Below are 21,780 nucleotides of genomic sequence, written 5' to 3'. Positions count from 1 at the left end.
TTGAGGACAGAGCACATATTTATTTATAAATACACAATAAATTATTAATTTGCAACTATTACTGTTCAACGTCATTTGTTGATGATTTATATAACAAATGTATGCTTAAAGGAAATTAAAAGCAATAAATCCTACCATTAATTGATTATTGAATATTAAGGCACACTTTCCGTTATTATAGGTATTTACTTTATCGACAATTTAGTAATATTTGAAATATGTGGCGAAGATCTTTTTGTGATTATTTATAGTCAACAATGTGTCTTTTAAACTACTTGCATTGTTAGCTCAACTGGAGTTATATTCATTGTTTTCCACTGTTATAAAATTTGGTGTACTCGAAATAGGACACTGGGACTTGGTGTTATCATTTCAGTTATTTGTATTGCTGCCCAATCGAATATGAAACTCTGCTACTGTGGATGTATTTTCTTTTTAGAACATGGTAATTTTACCAGATTTTGTTGCTGAGGTAAGTAACGACCCCTCTTTTATAAATATATATTACAGGATAAGAAGTTACTTTGAAATTTACAATGTATTATGTAAGTACATTTACCCATTAGTAAATAATACAGTTCCAGATGGACAGAGGTATTTACACATTCCTTGTAGTTTGTGATAATGTATTATTCTTTCATTTCGCTTTATTTTATTACATTTTATTTCATTTCATTTTATATAGATTATAATGGCCTTCAGATGAGATAAGATACCTCAATAACGAAGAAATAATAAACAGTGACGCATTCTATAATGTGGTGTCAGATGATCAGGACCCTATTGATATCACCGTATGTCCTCCTGAAGTAGACTATACGACCAACGAAGAAGAAGGTCCAGACGATGTTACTGGAACCGTGGAAGTCTCAGATGTGCCAGGGGCTATTGAATTACATGATGTTGCATCAGAGAATAACGAAGAAACTGTATGTAAAACTTCACTGCCAAGTACATCCCAAGTTTCCAGAAGTAAATTGAAGAATGGCCCTTGTAAATATCTGGCTCTTCTACAGACTAGTACGTAGGCAAAATGCACTGGATTTACTGGATTTCAGATGTGCTGTTAGTTACATAACCTGAAATTGGACACTGGAAGACCAAATATTGGATGTCCAATGGAATACCCATCAAGTCAGTTAAGAGTGATACCAGACATCAGGTTTGATGGAATTGGTCATATGATTGACAAAATAAGCATGCAAAGAAGATGTGAAAGGGCTACCTGCAATGGGAAACCAAAAACATATTGTGTTAAATGCCGTGTGACACTGTGTGTGAAGAGTTGTGTAACATTTCACAAGAAATAAATACACTCCTGGAAATTGAAATAAGAACACCATGAATTCTTTGTCCCAGGAAGGGGAAACTTTATTGACACATTCCTGGGGTCAGATACATCACATGATCACACTGACAGAACCACAGGCACATAGACACAGGCAACAGAGCATGCACAATGTCGGCACTAGTACAGTGTATATCCACCTTTCGCAGCAATGCAGGCTGCTATTCTCCCATGCAGACGATCGTAGAGATGCTGGATGTAGTCCTGTGGAACGGCTTGCCATGCCATTTCCACCTGGCGCCTCAGTTGGACCAGCGTTCGTGCTGGACGTGCTTCATCCAGTCCCAAACATGCTCAATGGGGGACAGATCCGGAGATCTTGCTGGCCAGGGTAGTTGACTTACACCTTCTAGAGCACGTTGGGTGGCACGGGATACATGCGGACGTGCATTGTCCTGTTGGAACAGCAAGTTCCCTTGCCGGTCTAGGAATGGTACAACGATGGGTTCGATGACGGTTTGGATGTACCGTGCACTATTCAGTGTCCCCTCGACGATCACCAGTGGTGTACGGCCAGTGTAGGAGATCGCTCCCCACACCATGATGCCAGGTGTTGGCCCTGTGTGCTCGGTCGTATGCAGTCCTGATTGTGGCGCTCACCTGCACGGCGCCAAACACGCATACGACCATCATTGGCACCAAGGCAGAAGCGACTCTCATCGCTGAAGACGACACGTCTCCATTCGTCCCTCCATTCACGCCTGTCGCGACACCACTGGAGGTGGGCTGCACGATGTTGGGGCGTGAGCGGAAGACGGCCTAACGGTGTGCGGGACCATAGCCCAGCTTCATGGAGACGGTTGCGAATGGTCCTCGCCGATACCCCAGGAGCAACAGTGTCCCTAATTTGCTGGGAAGTGGCGGTGCGGTCCCCTACGGCACTGCGTAGGATCCTACGGTCTTGGCGTGCATGCGTGCGTCGCTGCGGTCCGGTCCCAGGTCTACGGGCACGTGCACCTTCCGCCGACCACTGGCGACAACATCGATGTACTGTGGAGACCTCGCGCACCACGTGTTGAGCAATTCGGCGGTACGTCCACCCGGCCTCCCGCATGCCCACTATACGCCCTCGCTCAAAGTCCGTCAACTGCACATACGATTCACGTCCACGCTGTCGCGGCATGCTACCAGTGTTAAAGACTGCGATGGAGCTCCGTATGCCACGGCAAACTGGCTGACACTGACGGCGGCAGTGCACAAATGCTGCGCAGCTAGCGCCATTCGACGGCCAACACCGCGGTTCCTGGTGTGTCCGTTGTGCCGTGCGTGTGATCATTGCTTGTACAGCCCTCTCGCAGTGTCCGGAGCAAGTATGGTGGGTCTGACACACCGGTGTCAATGTGTTCTTTTTTCCATTTCCAGGAGTGTAGTTAAGACTTGAATACAGTTTAGTATGCTATATGATACTGTTAGATCCCAGTGTCCTATTTTGAGGACATATCAGCATGTATAAATATTCTTTGGCTATTTTTGTACTCATTGTGGTTCATACACTATGTACATTATAATTAAGGAATAAAAAATTCAATTAAAAAAAATAATTTGGGACTTAATGGGTTAAGACAGAAAAATGTTTGCAAATGCCTTCCTGGTGTACTGTCATTCACAAAAGCACTGTAATTTTTTTCTATTTAAAACAAATGTTGTATTCACAGGACAGAAATTAAGAATAAGAATAAGAAGAAGAAGAAGAAGAAGCAGTAGTCTGCTGAAGCTTTGGGGCACCAAACATGGCAACACTAGCTTCAAATCAATACACCATCAGTCTGTAATGGCATCTCTCCTTATTATAGCTCCATGTTTTAGTGTATGTCACTATGGTTAACAATGAGCCAGAGTGATTGAAAGGTTGCTAATCACTGTATAAATGATGAGTTTACAACAAAAATTAATGGAAATTTTAGCATCCCCCTTTACAATGGTGTCTTCATAGCTGAATAAAACCGTACTGTTTCTCTACTTGAGATACTACTTAATGGAACAAGAATCATCTGCATAAAACTTCTAGGACTGCCTGTTGTATGTGAATGGTTGACTACTTAATAAAGAACAGAGGGGTGCAATAAACTCTGAGCACAATGACCCACACTACTCCACACATTGCTAGCTATTAAAATCTGTCTTAAAATGTGGTTATTGTCAGATATGGTGGTGGACATATCTCCAGCCAAGCAGAGTTGTTTTTGTTTCAGCATACAAAACACAAGTAGGTAAAGTATTCCACAAGCTTCACATACTGGTGCATCACACCTCCAGAGGAGGAAACTATCAACAACAGTCTCTTTATCTTAACGCGATGAGATCAAATTTATTAACTGCAGTGTCTTGTTTGCCATCTCCGAAGATTTGTCTTCCCACTGAAGTATGACTCTTCTGTTCGATATTGAGATGACAGAAGTCTAAGGAACATGTCCTGGAGAAAGCAGAATGGCTGTACAAGGCTAGAGAAAATATAACTACAACTACAGCAGTACTCAGTAAATGAAAATGGTTTGTATACTGCATAAATTTAGTGTCACTCCCTTTCTTCACAATCCGCCAGTAACCAGGTAAGCCAGGACAACATTCAGGGACTAATAAAATTTTTTTGCAAGAAGTGGTAGAGTAATCGTCATCTTTATTCAAGCTTCTGCCAATTCGTTATTTGGTTTTTCTAAAAGCTTCCCATGAAAACTCATCAAACTATTGACAATATGCTTTATCCCTATTCTAAAAAGACCAGACTTCCCATTAGTTCAGCTTAGATAAACAACCTTCAGTAAGTAATTACAATACATTCTAGGATATCTAGTTAGCCTGCTGTTCATTACCAACAACTTGTCACAAATCACTTGCAGATCAAACATGATATGTAGTTCTGGATTCCCATTTGTCACTGGAACTCAATCAAGCATGCCTATTTATGAGACATACAAATGATAAGTATCCCCATACGATTGTACCTGATAAATGCTGCTCCTGTAATTTTTTGTACAAACTACATGACTTGCAGGAGAGTTTGTAGAAGGTCCATGTTTGGTGTAGTGACTTCAACTCATAACCTGCAAAGTAATCAGCACAACTAAACTACAGGGTGAACCAGAACTCTGACAAACTTTTGAATGTTGTTCTGGGATATTTTCTGAGTATTTTAGTTTAGGGTACCCATGGTCTTCTGCAGCTCATTAAGGAATAACAATTTAATTATGACTTACACTGTTTCTTACCACTGTCACCTTTGTTTCTGTTAAAATACCTTCACAACAGAGAAAAAGCCTGTAATATGCAATCACTGAAACAAACTACGCTGAACAGAGAGTAATGCAATGTTTTCAGATTTGACAGAACAGCTGAGCTTATGCTCTTCCATGGTATTCAGTAAACCCATACACGAGGTGCGTATCAGCTGTCTTTTCGTCAGTATCACTTCCTACAGAACTAACATGCTGAAAAAACAAACCCAAAACAGACCTGAGCAGTACTGAATGTAAGCTCAAGAGCCAAGAATATAGTAGAAATTACAGTTGTCAACAGCTTGTACTGTGAATGAATGGAACACATTTATTTTCAAACAAGACACAGTGCACACAACTGACACTTGCACTATTGTGCAGATATTTTCACTGCAAAGCAGATACAACCATAAATTGGGGTAATACATCAAATGAAATGCAATTGTTCTCAATGAGCCATCTGAGACCTAGGGTCCCTTCCGCTAAAATATTCAGAAAACATCCCTGAACGACTGCTGGAATTGTGTCAGTAGAGTTCTGGCTCACCCTGTATAGTGATCACTAGTCGGAGACATCACATAGATAATGAAGTGTGGTGATTTGGTATGATGTAAAATAGAATGACTATGCAATTCTTACAGCGATAAATGCAATGGGCACAACACCACTAATTAAGAATTTAATGACAAAGTGTAGCTGCACTATCTGCTCTTATAATGTAATACTGCCTTTTTTCCTGGGACCTGGATCAAATCTGACAAAAGATCATTCTAGTTAAACCTGTGTCACAGATCATTCAGGGATGAGGACACACATAGATGGAGGTACATAATTCATAAATATTTTTTTACTTAGTTTCATATTGATCACATTGTTAGGTACCTATATTTGTCAGACATGAATAGTTCTAAAAAACAATTTCTTTATGAAGTTGCCATATAACATTTTTCACATTTAGTGTAGTGTATGAAAACTTGAAGAAGATGCAAAGAGCAACAAGAAAATGTTCTATAAAATGATGAAAAATAAAAGGAAGGCTTCTGAAGTACCAGTAAAGATGGAAACAGAGGACGGTACTGTGACTGAAGATCCAGGGAATATAAAAGATCTCTGGAAAAACATTTTAAGAAACCGTTACACACTGAGGAGCAGGCACACGAGGAAACAATAAATAATGGAGAAATTGAGAGAAGTTAGGAAGCAGAATTAGGCCAAATTATTCTGCAAGAAATGGAAATATCTGCGAAGAAGTTGAATGGGGGGAAAGCCCCAGGACCTGATGAAGTCTCAGTGGACATGATAACAGCAGCAGGTCTAGTGGGAATGCAGTGGCTGTATAGAGCACTATCAAGTGTGTGGAGAAATAATGCAATATCTGACGATTGTAGAAGAGGAGACATTGTTCCCATCTTCAAATAAGGCAATAAAAGACTTTGTAAAAACTACAGAGGAATAACCCTTATGAGTCATACAGCCAAGATTTTTGAAAGAATTTTACTAAATCGAATAAGTGAAAAGATAGAAAAGGAGCTGAGTGAAGAACAGCATGGGTTTAGGAAAGGAAGAAGCACAATCGGCCTGATATTTTCTATACGTTAACTAATGAAAAAAAGTTGGGAGTATAACAAAAGGGTGATCGTGGTTTTTACAGACATAGAAAAGGCATATGACTCAGTTAACAGGAGAAGACTCTGGGGGGAAGAAATGAAGAAGATAGATACATTAATGTAATAAAGACAATGTACAGAGAACACAATTGTAGAATTAGAACACCATTGGGAAACTCTGAATACTTCGAAATAAGACAAGAACTAAGCAAGGAAGTATTCTATCTCCTGCACTTTTTAATGTTGGGATGGAGGGAATGAACAGAGCAGTTAAATATATAGTAAAAAAAAGGCAAAAAGATGATTTTTGCAGATGATATGGTAATATGGGGTGATAAAGAGGTAGATGTACAGTTACAACTTGATGCATGGTAGAAAATAATGAAAAGGTATGGATTAAAATTAAATAAAGATAAGAGTGAAGTGAGAAAAAGGGATCAACGGAAATACTAGCTTGAATGGAGAACCCCTCAAAGTGGTAGAAAGTTTCACCTATTTAGGGAGTGAAATATCTAGGGATGGAAGAATAATTAATGAAATTAATGGGAGGTTACAGAAGGGAGGCAATTTTTACCAAACAATAAAACACCTGATTTGGAATAAGGAAGTTTCAGAAAAAGCAAAACTCCTTACATATAAGAATTATTACTTCCCTATTGTCACCTATGGTGGAGAAATATGGACAATGACAGAAAGGGACTGGAGCAGACCACAAGCAGGGGAAATGAAATTTCTCAGAGCAGTTAAGGGAAAAACAAGAATGGACAGAGTAAGGAATGTAGAGATTAGAAAGGACCTTAAACAAGAAAGTATGAGAGATGAAACTGGAAAGAGAGAGAGAGAGAGAGAGAGAGAGAGAGAGAGATTAAGATGGTAAGGGCATGTTAAGAGGATGCATGGGCAGAGACTCCCCAAAATTATGGAAGAGCTAAAGATGAATGGGAAAAGACCTAGAGGGCGCCCAAGAACACGGTGGAAAATGGGAGTGAGAATATTGGTGGAAAGGAGAGGTGTGACCTGGCAAGTGGAGGAAGAAACGTGGTGGGAGGACCGAGCCAAATGGAGAGGACTCGTCAACACCCAGACCCGACAGTAGCTGGAGCGGGATCCGGATATAGATAGATAGTGTAGTGTAGTGTATGGTCCTCATTTATCTGCTTTTGCAGTATTATGTTGATACACCTACAATAATCTCATTTTTCATTGTTATTATGCCACATTCAATGTATTTTCTGGTAAGCCAATTTTTCTGCCATCTATGGTGGACATCTTCAGGGATGTGTTTGGGTCCTAATCACTGCATAGGTGCATCGTTGTGGACTTCAGTCAGCGCATTGCATTTTGTCTCAGTTAAATGTCAATTTGTACCCTGTAACCCATAAGCAACTATAATGAATACAACCAGAATTAAAATTTGTACTAAGGCTGGGATTCAAATCCTGGCCTTGGAACAATTTTTAGTTAATTGCTTTGGCCTGTATTCATTATCATAGTTGACAACTTAATATGTCTCTAGAACACACAATTTCATATGATTAATGTACCATGAGCAACTGTTATCCACTGCTTTGTATGAAAAATAATTTACATGGCATTCCACATTCTTCACAGTGACAAGTACACTATCAGTACACACAAAAAATTTTCCATCACTTGTGGTGTTTCATGTCACATTACTGACATATTAAAAAAAACATAGGATTCAGAAACAGAACCCTATGTGTGCCTCACTTTACAACACCCCAATCAGGTTCAAATCTGTTATCTGTTTGGAAAAATGAAGTGGACTCTTGTATTTCTTGGTTTCTAGATATTAATTGAACCAGTATTCAGATTTCTTCCTCATTCCACTTTTCTGACTTACACAAATGCTTTTGATAAATCAATGACGATACTCACTGTCCTCACCATTTAGCTCTATAAGAGCCTCACATGCAAAAGAAATTCCATTTTCTACAGACATCTTTTTTCTTAAAGATAAACTGTAGGTCTGACAACAAATTACTTGTACAGAGATATATTACTATTGTCTTATACAAGGCCTTCTCAAAAACCCTCAACAACACTGACAGCAAAGGATAGTGGCCTATACGGGTAGGCATGCATGAACAAGTTTCCGACCGACCGATTTTACTTGGCCAATAGGTAGTATTGAGGTTTTTAAAGTTAGATGACAATCTTTCCAGTACATGGACTCTGAAATGGTTGCAAGTGTTCACGATCTTATAAAATCGAGACAGAAGAGATGGCGGCAAAATGTTGGGTACAGCCATAGTAAGTGCAAATACAGCAAAAAGACAGTTCTGTACATTGTATGAAGAACTGAGGTCACAACCCTCAAAATTTTGGGAGTACACCAGAATGTCTATCAACAGTTTTGACACGTTACTTGCAATTGCTTCACCTCATAATACGTGTCAGAATGTCATTCATGGGAGAATTTCAAGTACTGAAAGGCTTTTGGTTACTACAAGGTAAATATACTTAAGAAAGAAATACAAGTGTGTATTAAAAATTGATTTATTTAGAAGTTGACATATGTGCTGAAAATGTCATCTGATTGGCATACAAGGTGCTATCAAAAATATTCGGGACTGGTGTTGCCATCTGTTGAAAACCTTACCTTTGGACTAATGGTCACCATTGCCCTCGAAGTAGTTCCCATCTGCCGGTACACACTGGTCCCAGCACTTATGTCACTGGTCAAACGTTTTCTGAAGTCCTGTTCTTTGAGGGTGTTTATTACTGCCAGCAATGCTTCTTGAATCCTCCCTAGAGTGTCTAACCGACGATCTTTCAACTTGAGTTTCAGTTTTGGGAATAGTGCGAAGTCGCAAGGTGCCACATCTGGAGAGTATGGTCGGTGAGGTGCATCCACCATGTTTTTTGCCAAAAATGTCCTGGTGAGCAAGGAAGTGTGATAGGGTGCGTTGGTGTGATGCAGCAGCCAGTTCCCTTGACACCAAAGTTCGGGCCGTTGTCGCCGCACATTTTCACAGAGCCGTCGCAAAATGTCACAGTAGTATGCGGAATTCACTTTTGGTTGGGTGGGATGAATTCTTTGTGCACAATTCCCTTGGTATCAAAGAAAACAATTATCATGTTCTTCACTTTGCTCTTCACCTTCTCGCTTTTTTGGGTCTTCGGGAGCCCGGACTGGGACGACTGTTGCTTTGTCTTTGGGTCATAACAGTAAATCCAGCTCTCGCTGCCAGTCATAAACCCGTGACAAGAATGTCGGATCATCAGATGCGGTCTGACAAAGGACCGTGCACACTTCAACATGCTGTGCCCTCTGATCGGCAGCCAAGATCCTTGGCACAAATTTTGCAGTGACACAATGCATGCCTAATTCATCAGTCAACATTAGTTGACATGTCCCACAACCAATACCCACTTCATCCGTAAGGTCTTGAATGGTTCGATGTCGATCCGCATGAACCAGTTGTTGAAGTTTGGCAACAATGTCTGGTGTTGTGCAGTTAATGGGCCTTCCAGTGTGAGCATCATCTTCAACGTCTGTACAGCCGGCCCTGAACCAAGCATGCTACTCAAACACACGCGTATGGCTCATGCTCTGTCCCCCAAACATTTGTTGAATCGTTGCAAGGGTCTCCGTAGCACTTTTCCAGAGATTCGTACAGAATTTGATACACACGCACTGTTCTGTTCACGGATCCACCGTAAAATTGCCACACACCAAAAACAGAGTATTACGGAAATCACTGTGGACACACAACACGTCCTCCCAGCTGAATGCCACTCCGCACACTGATTCATCACATATGCAACTCTCGCCACCTAGCAGTGCAAAGATCTACTACTCCTACTTTCCAGATGGCAGCACCAGTCCCGAAAATTTTGGATCCCACCTCTTATTCTAATTCAACCAAGTGGGCCTCAAAGACATCTCTTCTGCAACTGATGACTGAGATCCACTTGACCGGTCTGCATCAGCAACTGCCTGCAGGACTGTAATTTTTAATTTTAATTTTTCCACTTGATTCAGCCTTTGTAATGAAGGCACTAAAGATAGTATAAAATCCATGTAGTCAACTACTTCGTTTTTTTTTTCTTTTTTAAAAATCTGTAGTAGGTGTTCTTTGTAACAACTTCTTGCCTTCGTTTTTTTTCCCTGGGCACTGATGACACTGAAGACCGTCGACAAGTACTTGTGTGGCTGTGGCCGATTCCTGTACCTTCATCAATGTTTAATGACTCAGAAAGTTCCTCTGAAGATTCTAAAATACTGGTAGTACACCTAATTGATTGTTCCAGTGGGGTTTTATAGTCTTCTGGAACACTGTTGCTATTTTGCCTTTTGTTCAAGGATGGTAAAAGGAACAGCAGCTGATCAGAGCATTCATTCATATTTCTTGCATTTCTTCAATGTTTGTCCAGATCTTAGGTCCCTCTGGGCATTATTTTCCTTCTTGAAACATGCCCTTAAATTTTGTCACCAAAGTTGAATTTTATTTTCCTGGAATAAACAAGAACAAAATAAATATACTGTCTTCAATTGTAAAAAGTTCTGATATCTATAACAAATATAAAGTAGATATTTTAATTTGTTCACAGACATTAGGCTACAGGGAACAGTTTCCAACCATTACACTTTGAATGTTTACTTAGGGATATGAGCAACAGAGAGAAGTTGTAAAGAGATACATGTGATAAGTTATGGAAATGCAAATCTTTAACATAATGCAGCGCTTCAGCAACCGTGAATTGTTCAGACAATAAGAAATTCAGCCTTCAGCTGCAAGGATTTTTTTTTTTTACCTAGGTTTCGGTGCCAATAATGGTATCTTCTTCAGAACCTATAAGTTAACCCATACAGACATATATTAAACATTGAAATACATCATCAATCTAATAGATTTCATAATAAGGAAAATCGTGATACTTACAAAAATTAAATTATTTTGAGGTCCAAACGTTGGCCATGTCACAGAATAAAACTAATACAGAATAAAGACACATAATCATAAGATTATGTCTGTCAATACTAAAAACAATAGGAAAAATGTAGACAGAGCTACAGGGGGCCTGGAATAAGGGTCACACGTAAGCAACATGGGAACTAGGCTTTGCGAGCAGTTCCACGGCGAGGCTTGGCCAGCGGCCAAAGAGCATGCGCTAGAGACAAGCTGTCTCAAAATTACTTAGAGCAATATAAATTGTAAACAAAATGTGACAGGAAACAGTCCTGCAAATGGACAAATGCCTAACTATGGTACAGTACATTAAACAATATCCCTAAGAACTAGTTACTAAGTCAGGGCAAGAAAATTTTCATTCAAATATTATAATACGAGGACAAAACGCCACTACAGTAACTAATAAATTAACATGGGAGAGACAGGCGTGCGAAGCATGAAATACCATGAACATAAAACAGGCCAATTAGGAAACACCTTTGGAACTGGTGTCATTACCAATATAATACAAAATATATGGAGACACAATGTACAAATGCACTATAATAAAGGGGCAAAGCAGATAGGAAACAGCATTGGCCATTCGTGGACCATGGGTCAACTCTACTGGAGTAAAGGTTGAAATCCTAAAAAATAATTTCAATTTTTTAGTTGCAGCTAATCATTAAGTAAATTTTCTCTATCAATAATACAATATCTCTATCAATAAGAATTATATTCAATTAATAAGAATTCTCTATCAATAATAAGAATTTGCAATTCTTCAAGGTGTCTAACTTACATCCTTTGACTTCATTATGCAAAAGTTCTGCATCTTTTAGAGGCTTGGGAGTATGGGCCATTTGGACAAGACGTTCAGCAAACGTAGATCCTCGTGTTCCACCACCGCTTTTAGTCGGTAGATGCTCTTTAAACCTAACAGACAGGGCTGTTCCTATCTGGCCAATGTAATAACAGGGACATTCAGCACAAGTGATCTTATATACACCTTACAGGGATGATTTATCAGTACCTTTATTAAGATAATGGACTAAATTCTTTTTACAGTAGTTGGTGGTAGAGTAAGAAACTTTACACCCTAGGTTTTTTAATAAACAACCTGCCTTGTAGGACACTGTAACACCATAATTAATTCTGTACATATTCTGTACTGATTAATTCTGTTTAATGTCAAGAATGTAATTTTCACTATGTAATGTCTTTGACCTATTGTAATGAAGTGGAATGTTGTGTAAAATGTTTTCTCTTTACCATTTAAATTCTTTGCATTAATTGGAGGAAAATGTTATATAAATATGTGGCTTTTGAATGGACATGTAAGTACAATGTATATGGATGTTTGCAAAATCATAAACGAGGGAAACTAATATATCCTGATGGGGGTAGTAAACTATTTAAACAGAAAAAGTCCACATTTCTGCACCAAAGACATCACAAAGTTGTGAAAAGGCAGTTTTTCAGGAGGAATGTCCTGAAGAAACAAAAAACAAAACAGGAGTCAAAGTGTTACATCAAAACATTCAGTACCGAAGCAAAAAGTGCACACAGTTACAGCAAGCACTAAGTGAGGAAAATGCAGACGTAGTTATTCTTACAGAACATGGATTGTCCAATACTTTAATTACAATGACTAAATTCGACAACTATACTCTGAGTGGTAACTTCTGTCGAACAGAACATAAAAGTGGGGGAGTTGCCATATATTGTAATGACCATCTACGTGTCACGAAACTAGATTTTATCACAGAACTTTGTGTGGAAATAACATTTGAAATTTCAGCAATAAAGCTGTTGGTAAAGAAAGTGCCCCTGATTGTTATAGGTCTGTACAGACCTCCTAGTAGTATTGTGGACAATTTCTTACGAAACATGAAAAAAAATGATAGAAATTGTATGTAGTAAGTATAAGAACATAGGTATTGTTATAGCTGATGATTTTAATATAGATTCCTTAAAGTATACTAAAGATTATGAAAAAGTAAATGATATTCTATGTAGCTATAATCTATCAGACAGGGTTAATGGGCTACCCAGACTAACTAAGGACTCCTCTAGCTGTATAGATCACTTTTACACCAACTTAGATAACTGCAGAGTTGACATAATGAACCTTCACCTCTCTGATCATCTTTGCCAGACAATGGAAATACTGAATATGTATGATTCAAAAAGTACATATGAGACGATTGAAATATGATGTACAAATGAAAAATGTTTAGAGAAGTTGGGGTCCGCACTGTAGTCTGAGACATGGAATAGCATATACTGTGCAGAAAATGTTGCAGACAAATGGAATAACTTTTATAACACTTTCTTTCCCCATTTCAATGTAACATGTCCAGTTACTTTCAAAAAGAAATATACTCAAAACCACATAAGACTTCCTTCAGAAGTAAAACAGCTGAAGAAGAAAATGTTTATTACTTGGAAAATATATAAAGAGTTGCAGGACACATCTACTAGAGACAACTACCAAACATGTCGAAAAGCCTATAAACAAGCACTGAATGTATACACAAAGGAAACTATACAGCAAAAAATTGCTACCTCAAATAACATAAGCAAATCAGTATGGAACTGTGTAAATGAGAGAAAGCAGAAAACCAAAGCCTTGTGTCAACAATATCCAACTAACGACTGATAATTTAAATATTTCAGATCCATATATGATCAGCAATGTTTTTAATACCCACTTTATAAAGTTAGGTAACATGTGTGTGACCTCTGACACTGATGACTACAGAACTCCTTACCAGGTACAAAAAACCAGTGTTTATGTATGAAACAGATACAACTGAAGTAGAGGAAATAATAAATAAAGTTCAAAACAAATTCTCTACAGGATGGGATGAAATCTCCTTCATTATATTAAAACGGTGCAAACATTCACTCATACCTGTTCTGGTCCACCTCTTCAATGAAAGTTTGCATAAAGGTGTGTTTCCATCTGAATTAAAATATACAACAGTCAAGCCATTGCACAAAAAAGGTAGTATCGACAAAGTCGATAACTACCGACCCATTAGCTTAATTCCAATCCTAAGCAATGTATTAGAAAAGATTATTTCACTACAGTTAGAAAACTTTCTTGTCAAAGAAAAAGTGCTACAAGAAACCCAACATGGTTTTAGGAAAGGCTATTCAACACCATCAACATCACATATGTGATGTAGTACATACGATACTTATGAAATTAGATGAAAAAGAAAGGGTGGCATGTTTGTTCCTAGATTTATTGCATGCATTCGACACAGTATCTCATGAGCTGCTACTTGAGAAACTGGAAACTTATGGTATTAGAGGAATAGCCAAAAGTCTCATACAGTCATTCCTACAAGACATATCAGGTCACACATGTCACACACAAAGTGGGCAATGTTATTAAGAAGTACAGCTCCAGTCCAGCTATAGTAAAGTATGGTGTGCCCCAAGGGTCAGTTTTGGGTCCTTTATTGTTCACAATATATGTTAATGATCTGCCCACAGAACACAACAGCAGGATACTTAACTATGCGGATGACGCAACCGTTGTTAACTGGGGAACCAACGAGAATGATTTGGCCCAAAATTGTTCTGTCTTACCTGGATTGGAGAACTACTTCCAAAACAATCACTTAAGCTTAAACATCAATAAAACAAATCTAATGGAATTTCAAATACACCACAAACAAGATGAAACGCAATGGAGTGTTGTGTCTGATGATGATTCAGAAATAAAATTGAAAGATAAAACTTACTTCCTTGGCGTAATGTTAGATCAGCATCTCTCTTGGGAGCATCATATAGATTTCTTATGCCAAAAACTTAGCAAATCAATTTATGCAGTGTGACAATGTCACAATTTCTTAAATATGTGCAAATGAGTATAATCTACTATGCTTTAGTGTATCCATATCTCACATACGGAATTGAAGTATGGGGATGTGCTGCTGCCAAACATGTAAATAGGGTCATGTGTAAGCTAAGATATAATGAGCCTTGCAAAACAATTTTTAAAATTAAGAAACTACTAACACTCCCATCACTACATATTTATAAAACGGTTCAGGTGATGCTAAAATACAAGCAGTACAATAATCTAAATAGACAAGTGCACATGTACAATACTAGAAGGGACGATGATTGTCACCTGGAAAGAAATAATACAAAAGTGCAGACAAGAGTCCCTATTACATAGGGATCAAATTTTATAACAAACTTCCAAAAAGATTAAAAAGCTTTAAGTGGAAGCTGCCTTGAAATTGCCTAGAAGGAGTTCCTCAGCAATAAGTGTTTTTATGGCATTAAGGAATTCCTCTCAGAGGAGAAGAATACTTTCATTTGCATAAAAACAATATTTTATCTGTTAGACCTATTTTATGTAATTGTTCCCCTCAATGTTATAAGGGGAAATGACCAATATGTAATCTATCCAAAACAAATCGTCGTATTTGTCCATGGAGAATAAATGATGTATTTAAATATTAAGATTTTTTCAAAGATGTTTGTTTACAACTATGTACAAGCTGGATTATAAAAAGGTTATCTTTTACTGACACCTTAATGGTTTAATATTTACATGAGTTCATTGGTAGTTTCCAAAGATAATAGTTACAAAAACAAAGAGCAATGCTACTTGCCTTATAGCTAATAAGAGTTTTGTGATGTCAGAACAAGCTACAGTTTTGATGAGGCCATCTATAGTCCCATCAAAAACTTGCATACATAACTTGGTTGGTTTGTGGGATTAAAGGGACCAGACTGCGATGGTCATCGGTCCCTGTTTCCAAAAAATTAAAACCGCCCAAAGAGAATAAAAACGAACAGCAGGAAAGACGTAGACGACACGGGACAAGAAAGACTCCGACAGAGATCAGACAAAACAAATTAAAACACACAGAGTGTGACGGTGGTTGGTCGACCATAGAGAAAAAAAGAGGAAAAGCCAACCACCAAGAACACATTAAAAACTCAGTTTAAAATCGGAGGCTAAAAGCCAGAATCAACACTAAAAAAACAAACACTCAGATTAAACGATAAAAACCCCCTGCCCGAATAAAACGCAAAACTAAGTACACCATGGCAGAGGCATCTAGTAAAAGGGCAGGGAGCGTATCAGGCAGCGCAAATGTCTGCCTGAGCACAGTTAAAAGCGGACAAGTTAATAAAATGTGCACCACCGTCAAAACCGCCCCACAGCGACAGAGAGGCGGGTCCTCACGACGCAATAAATAACTGAGACAGTCGGGTGTTGCCAATGCGGAGCCGACAAAGAACAACCGAATCTCTGCGAGTGGCTCGCATGGATGACTGCCACACACGCGTCGTTGCCTTGAGAGAACGGAGTTTGTTTGGCGTGGGCAGATTGCGCCATTCAGTGTCCCAAAGCGAGAGAACTTCGCGGCGAAAGACTGCCCGCAAATCAGTCTCTGGGAGGCCAATGTCCAGGGTGGGTTCACTGGTGGCCTGTTTGGCCAGGCGGTCAACATGTTCATTGCCCGGGATACAGACATGACCGGGGGTCCACACAAAGACCACAGAGTGGCCGCAACGGGCAAGAGAATGCAGGAACTCGTGGATAGCCATCACCAGACGAGAACGAGGGAAACACTGGTCGAGAGCTCGTAAACCGCTCAGGGAATCGCTACAGATGACGAAGGACTCACCTGAGCAGGAGCGGATATACTCTAGGGCACGAAAGATGGCGACCAGCTCAGCAGTAAAAACGCCGCAGCCAGCTGGCAATGAATGTTGTTCATAGTGATCCCCTAGAGTCAGAGCATAACCGACACGACCAGCAACCATCGAGCCGTCAGTGTAAACAATGCCAGAGCCCTGATACGTGGCCAGGATGGAATAAAAGCGACGGCGGAAGGCCTCTGGAGGGACTGAGGCCTTCGGGCCCTGTGCCAAGATGAGCCGAAGGCAAGGGCGAGGCACACACCACGGGGGTGTACGCAGAGGTGCCCGGAAAGGAGGTGGAACAGGGAAAAACCCAAACCCGGAGAGAAGCTCCTTGACGCGTACGGCGATCGGACAACCCGACCGGGGCCGATGTTCTGGCAGATGGACGACTGACTGCGGGAACAGGACACGGTAATTTCGATGCCTGGGCAAGCTAAAAACATGGGCAGCATAAGATGCCAGTAATTGCTGGCGTCGTAACCGCAGTGGAGGGACACCTGCGTCCACTAGTATGCTGTCCACAGGGCTGGTGCGGAAAGCACCAGTAGCAAGGCGTATCCCGCTGTGGAGAATTGGGTCCAGCACCCGCAACGCAGATGGGGATGCTGAGCCATAAGCCACACTCCCATAATCCAGACGGGACTGGATTAATGCCTGGTAGAGCCAAACAGGGTAGATCGGTCGGCGCCCCAGCGGGTGTGGCTCAAGCATCTCAGAGCGTTTAGATGCCGCCAACATGCCTGTTTAAGCTACCGGATATGAGGCAGCCAAGGCAACCGGGCATCGAAAACCACCCCCAAAAACCTGTGTGATTCCACCCCTGAAAGAAGTTCGCCGGCAAGATAAAGACGCGGCTCTGGGTGGACAGTACGTCGCCGGCAGAAATGCATAACGCGGGTCTTGGGAGCCGAAAACTGAAAACCACGCGCTACAGCCCAAGACTGCACCTTGCGGATTGCGCCCTGCAGCTGGCGTTCAGCAGCTGCAATGCCACTAGAGCTATGGTAAAGGCAGAAGTCGTCAGCATACAGGGAAGCGGAGACAGAATTTCCCAAGGCTGCAGCGAACCCGTTAATTGCTATTAAAAACAGGCAGACACTTAAAACAGAACCCTGTGGCACACCGGTCTCCTGGACGTGGGAGGAACTATATGAGGCCGCGACTTGCACGCGAAAGGTACGATACGACAGAAAATTGGGGATAAAAATCGCCAGAGGACCCCGAAGACCCCATCCATGAAGCGTAGAAAGGATGTGATGACGCCATGTCGTATCATACGCCTTCCGCATGTCGAAAAAGACAGCGACCAGGTGCTGACGGCAGGCAAAGGCAGTATGGATGGCCGACTCCAGGCTCACCAGATTGTCGGTGGCGGAGCGGCCTTTACGGAACCCACCCTGAGACGGAGCCAGAAGGCCCCGAGACTCCAGTACCCAATTCAAGTGCCGGCTCACCATCCGTTCAAGCAACTTGCAAAGAACGTTGGTGAGGCTAATGGGACGGTAGCTGTCCACCTCCAGAGGGTTCTTTCCAGGTTTCAAAACGGGGATGACAATGCTCTCCCGCCATTGCGATGGAAACTCCCCCTCGACCCAAAGACGGTTATAAAGGTCGAGGAGGCGTCGCTGGCAGTCCACTGAAAGGTGTTTCAGCATCTGACAGTGGATGCCATCTGGCCCTGGAGTGGTATCAGGGCAAGCGGATAGGGCACTGCGAAATTCCCACTCACTGAATGGAGCATTGTATGATTCTGGGTGGTGGATGCGAAACGAAAGGCTCCGACGTTCCATCCGCTCTTTAATGGAGCGGAAGGCCTGGGGGTAATTCGCAGAAGCGGAACTCATAGCAAAATGCTCTGCTAAGCGGTTTGCAATGACGTCGGAGTCAGTACAAACTGCTCCATTCAGTGAGAGCGCAGGGATGCTGACGGGGGTCCGATAGCCGTAGACGCATCGGATCTTGGCCCAGACCTGCGATGGAGTGACATGGAGGCCAATGGTGGACACATACCGCTCCCAGCACTCCTTCTTGCCTTGGCGGATAAGGAGGCGGGCCCGCGCAAGCAGCCGTTTGAAGGCGATACGGTGGTCTATGGAGGGATGTCGCTTGTGACGCTGGAGCGCCCGCCAGCAATCTTTAGTCGCTTCAGCGATCTCATGCGACCACCAAGGCACAGCCCTCCGCCAAGGGGACCCAGAAGAACGGGGAATGGCAGAGTCGGCGGCAGTAACGATGCCGGTGGTGACCGATTGAATCACCGCATCAATGTCATCAATAGAGAGAGGCTCAATAGCGGCAGTGGAGGAAAACAAGTCCCAGTCAGCCTTATTCATAGCCCATCTGCTGGGGTGCCCAGAAGAGTGACGTGGTGGCAGTGACAGGAAGATCGGAAAGTGGTCACTGCCACACAAGTCATCATGCACACTCCATTGGACAGACGGTAAGAGGCGAGGGCTACAGATCGAAAGGTCGATGGCGGAGTACGTGCCATGCGCCACGCTGAAGTGTGTGAAGGAACCATTATTTAGAAGTGAAAGATCGAGCTGTGCCAATAAATGCTCAATGGTGGTGCCTCGACCTGTTGCCACTGACCCACCCCACAGAGGGTTATGGGCGTTGAAGTCGCCCAGTAACAAGAAAGGTGACAGCAATTGGGCTAGCAGCGCAGCCAGCTCATGCTGCGCGACATCACCATCCGGTGGAAGGTAGACTGCAGACGGTAATAGCCTGTGGCGTCCACACCCTAACAGCGACAGTCTCTAAAGCTGTTTGTAGAGGGACAGACTCGCTGTGAAGAGAGTTAAGGACATAGATGCAGACGCCACCAGACACCCTTTCATAAGCTGCTCGGTTCTTATAATAACCCCGATAGCCTCGGAGGGCGGGGGTTCGCATTGCTGGAAACCAAGTTTCCTGAAGAGCAATGCAGAAGAAAGGGTGAAGGCTGATAAGTTGCCGGAGCTCAGCTAGATGGTGGAAGAAACCGCTGCAGTTCCACTGGAGGATGGTATTTTCCATGTCTGTGAAAGGCATGACGGGACTGGGAAAGCAGATTACGCCGCTGGGTCACCTGCTGCCTCCGATGGAGCACCTGTGCAAATGCTATCCATTGCGTCCGAGGGACCGGCGAGATTGAGGTCCTCAGCGGACGCCAGAATCTCCACCTCATCCTCAGAGGCAGAGCTTGTAGGAAACGGTGGGACAGGTGCCACCACAATATCGTTGGTCTTGGGGACTTTCTTCTTTTTCTGTATGTCGGGCTGTGCCTTCGGTGGTTCAGGCTTCATGGGCTTCACTGGGTCAGTCTCAGGGACAGACGACGACCGTGAGGCCCTACGACCAGGGACTGGTGGTTGTTTCAGCCACTTGCGGGTGTCCGCTTTTCCACCGGTCGGAACTTGTGAAGGGAGGTCCCCAAGGGATCCCTTCCTGGCGAGAGTAACCGAAGAAGTCTTACGCTTCTCCGGCTGGGAAGGGGGAACTGATATCCCCGGTGGTTGGGAGGGTGTTGCTCCTGAAGAAGATGGAGCAGGAGCAACAGGGTGTGAAGTGCCCCCCCACAATCAAGGGGGCTGTTGGATTCTGACCAATCATAGAACCAACCGTACGGGATGACACAGGAGATGGAAGAACCGTCGTTGCAGCAGCGGCGTACGTTGACGTCATTGGCACAGGATGGAGCCTCTCATATTTCCGCCTAGCCTCAGAGTAGGTCAGGCGGTCCAGGGTTTTATATTCTATTATCTTCCGTTCTTTCTGGAATATCCTACAGTCCGGCGAGCAGGGGGAATGGTGTTCTCCGCAGTTAACACAGGTAGGAGGCGGGGCACATGGAGTATCGGGATGCGAAGGACGTCCACAATCCCGACACGTGACGCTGGAAGTACAGCGAGATGACATGTGCCCGAACTTCCAGCATTTAAAACATCGCATCGGAGGAGGGATATATGGCTTCATATCACAACGGTAAACCATCACCTTAACCTTTTCGAGTAAGACATCACCCTCAAAGGCCAAGATGAAGGCACCGGTGGCTACCTGATTATCCCTCGGACCCCGATGGACGCGCAGGACGAAGTGAACACCTCGTCGTTCTAGGTTGGCGCGTAGTACATCGTCGGACTGCAGAAGAAGATCCCTGTGGAATATAATACCCTGTACCATGTTGAGACTATTATGCAGCATGATGCTAACTGAAACATCCTCCAACTTTTCACAATTGAGCAACATCCGTGACTGGGCAGAGGATGCCGTTTTGATGAGCACACAACCAGAGCGCATTTTGGACAAACCCTCCACCTCCCCGAACTTGTCCTCTAAATGCTCCACAAAAAACTGGGGCTTGGTCGACATAAACGATTCCCCATCAACCCGCGTACACACGAGGTACGGGGTGAATATTCTCCACTGCCTTCTTTGGCCAGGCGTTCCTCCCATGGAGCAGCCAGGGAGGGAAACGATCTCTGATCAAATTTCTTCCCGTTGAGGTTAGACCTCGATCGCTTAGAGACTGCTGGTGGAGGCCCACCAGCGAGAGATGATGTACCACGCTTCATTGCGGGTCATCCGCCCTAATGCCATCCACTCTGACCAGGGGCTCTCCCCACGGGCGCCACCCAGACGCAGCAAAGACCACCTGGCAGGATGGCCTTTGCCGGGAGTCCCGATGTCCCAGAGGGATAGGCATCTACTCCTCGGCATACGTGGGGAGGTCTCAGCTCAGGCATCAGCAGTGCGATCCTTGTGTAGTCAGGGGGCTACCACCAAGAGGGTACATGACAACCCCACCACAACGGACTGGCTACCGTGCTGGATGTCGGGTGTCGAAATATCCATGTACATCACGAGGGCAAAGATGAAAGTGCACAATGGAGGGAATGTATGCTATCCGGAACACACTGCAGCCAATGTGGCCAGAAGCTCGATGGGAGTTCAACTCCATGACAATATCGGGTGTGCCAGATCTTAGGGCAAGATGGATATATAATACACCACGTAAGGCGTCCTTC

At 42.7% G+C, this 21,780-nt stretch overlaps 1 protein-coding gene across 2 annotated transcripts in view; it reads right to left on the bottom strand.

The window, feature by feature from the left end:
* LOC126168284 (uncharacterized) overlaps positions 1-21,780 on the bottom strand; it is a 76,055-nt gene that overhangs the window by 4,599 nt on the left and 49,676 nt on the right. The window contains exon 2 of one of the 2 annotated variants that reach the window (XM_049920543.1): positions 10,288-10,647. The gene's annotated coding sequence lies outside the window, so the exon portion shown is untranslated. Of the gene's footprint in view, positions 1-8,790; positions 8,929-10,287; positions 10,648-21,780 lie in introns of those variants that run through there. The other variant, XM_049920544.1, reaches the window with a different exon arrangement.

Source organism: Schistocerca cancellata, chromosome 1, assembly GCF_023864275.1.
Source record: "Schistocerca cancellata isolate TAMUIC-IGC-003103 chromosome 1, iqSchCanc2.1, whole genome shotgun sequence".
In the NCBI taxonomy this organism is placed as follows: Eukaryota; Metazoa; Arthropoda; class Insecta; order Orthoptera; family Acrididae; genus Schistocerca; species Schistocerca cancellata.
The sequence above is the reverse complement of the archived record's forward strand: the minus strand, read 5'-3'. Positions and strand labels throughout refer to the sequence as shown.